Source organism: Lytechinus variegatus, chromosome 3 (assembly GCF_018143015.1).
Source record: "Lytechinus variegatus isolate NC3 chromosome 3, Lvar_3.0, whole genome shotgun sequence".
In the NCBI taxonomy this organism is placed as follows: domain Eukaryota; kingdom Metazoa; phylum Echinodermata; class Echinoidea; order Temnopleuroida; family Toxopneustidae; genus Lytechinus; species Lytechinus variegatus.
The window spans coordinates 41,867,993-41,870,483 of NC_054742.1; the positions used below are offsets into that span (position 1 = coordinate 41,867,993).

The 2,491-nt window shown below is 34.5% G+C and overlaps 1 long non-coding RNA gene across 1 annotated transcript; it reads right to left on the bottom strand.

Annotated features, from left to right (window-relative positions):
• LOC121411056 lies at nucleotides 1-1,729 on the bottom strand. The gene is made up of 2 exons (XR_005969419.1): nucleotides 1,193-1,729; nucleotides 1-491 (listed from the first exon to the last, which is right to left on the bottom strand). It is a non-coding gene; the product is annotated as an uncharacterized LOC121411056 (long non-coding RNA).
• Between the last annotated feature and the right edge of the window lie 762 nt (nucleotides 1,730-2,491).

The following is a 2,491-nucleotide window of genomic DNA, read 5'->3' on the forward strand; positions in this document are numbered from 1 at the left end:
TAACAGAACAGTGCAGCGGAAGGGTTTTTAAACGAAGAATCCCCACCCTGTCCGTCTACAGAGGTAGAACTTAAATAAAACACTATTAGGTTGTAATTATTTTACTATGTAATAATCACACATCACATAATCAAACACCATCAATCAACAACATTCACACTATGCTATTAATTAATGTAAATCATAATACTCAATAGAATAAACTAACATACTCATTATATAAAGGATATATGTTCCTTTAATTCTAAACTAAATCAACATTATATACATGATATTTACAGTTATAAAAAATTGTGTAACTCCTGGTTACATAGTTACTTGAACAGGTATGAACATATAGTTCAAATTATACTTAAAATTTACTTAACTGGACATAACTTTAAAACAGTTGTGAAACAACTACTGATAGTAAGACTAACATAATGACATTGAGGGTCTCAGTGCAGATATAGTAAAATGTAGAAGCTGTTCATGGTCAGACGACCAGTGACCTGAGAACAGGAAAATAGAGAAGTTACATGATAGTAACTTTATGGTGGATGTTTCCTCTCCATCTCGAAAGTTGTGTATCAATTTAATCAAAACATGATTAAATATTTCTAATATTAAATATCAAACTTCATCTCAAATATTTTCATATCAACTAGGATTAGTAAATGGTTTTACAGTAACATAATATCAAAACAATAAAATAGAATGGTTTAGCACAATGATATTCAGGAAAGTCTTTAATCAGATACATTAGAGTCCGCACAGTATTAACGCGGCAAGATAGGGAACTCAGCCTATCCGCTTGACCAGAATAATACCGTTTAGTTGTTTTGGATTCGCGACTTGCTTAAAATTTGTAATTCGCAAAGTTCAAAAGGCTCAACTATAAAACTCGCACCATGCTCGCGCTGCTAGACAATCATAAATAACAAGTGCTCCACCATGAACAATAATCATAGATGGTTAGTAACAATTATAAGAAATTCAAACATTCAATAAGAAGTAGATTATAGAATAATATCTGTCATCATATAGCCTATATCAAACTAAACTTTAAAATATTCAATTGAAGATTGATAATAAGTCAAATGTGTAAAAGACAATTTTGGAAAAGTAACTTAACATTCAAAAATAAATCTATAAGATCAGTTATTAAATAATCTTATAAACTGAGATATGGAAGGATGACTTCGGATCTTACCTGAGAATCAGGAAAAAAGAGAAGTTACATGATAGTAACTTTATGGTGGATGTTTCCTCTCCATCTCGAAAGTTGTGAAGAGGATGTCTCCAGAACTTCTATATAAAGGTATTTTCGATGATACCATTATTTTGGGGAAGGGGTGTGTATATTTATGACTGAAAATACTTTTTGATCCTAAGTCATCTCTTTTAACACAAAAAAAACAGTAAACAATAATTGCTGACCCCTTTAGGGTAGCAGAGATGGAACAGCCCATCAACTTTTCCCCAAAATACTACTACGTCATTCATGACATTCATGTCATTATTTTCTGGGAATAAGGACCACCTGACCCTTACTCACGCTAGCCAGAACTGACCACTGGCTCTCTCTTTCGCTCACTCTCTCTCAGTCTGTACAGGAGGTCATAAAAACTCTCTGCTCTGACCTTCTCCTTCAATATCCCTACAAAAGGGGGGGGGTAGTACTTCATTAGAGTTTTATCCTTTTTACTACATATAATATATTATGTAGCACCAAAAGGGTGCTACAACTCTTCCCTACTTAAAAAAAAATGTTGTTCCACAAAAGAACATATACAAAGCATTCCATAGATCATATACAAAAGATAAACAAGATCATTCAATATTATTTTGCTCAAGAAATAAAGGAGCCAAGTCCGATCGACGACCACTTGCAAACTGAAGAGTACGGATTCCCAGAATCCAGTTGTTGCAGAAAAGTTATGTGTGGCATCTTGGCGGATGCACTCGGTGAATTAAGATGCTATAGTTCATGCAAAGGGTCCTGACATAGCAGTGTAGACCAACTCGAAGCATTTGAAGAATTGTCTTAGGGCTCCGGAGTCCACTGTCCTTACAGTCACAAAGTATATCATCGTATGCTAAGTGTTTCAGCTCACCAATCTCAATATTGATAGCGTCTCTGTATTACCCATGACGATAATCAATGTTCAAGTTCAAAAGATGCATTCTCTAACAGCAGCTAACCGAAAACTTTCTTGTATAGTGGTGTCTTCTTGACTTGTCCCTGAGTTCATGATGAGGAACTGTATCTTCCATTTGGTAGGCCTCTGACAGGATCCAGGTCTCATCCAGGATGCTAGCAGATGGACTCCTACCTCTTAACTCCTCTGAAAACCCTCATGCCCTAACTTAAAATTCTTAGATTAAGTTATGACAATTCTAACAAACTATAACTTCAACAATGATCAGATCATTAACTAAATGTCTAACAAAACAGAATAAGAACTAAAAAACAATGCAATGAAATAACAAACATCCTACCAAGTGACCT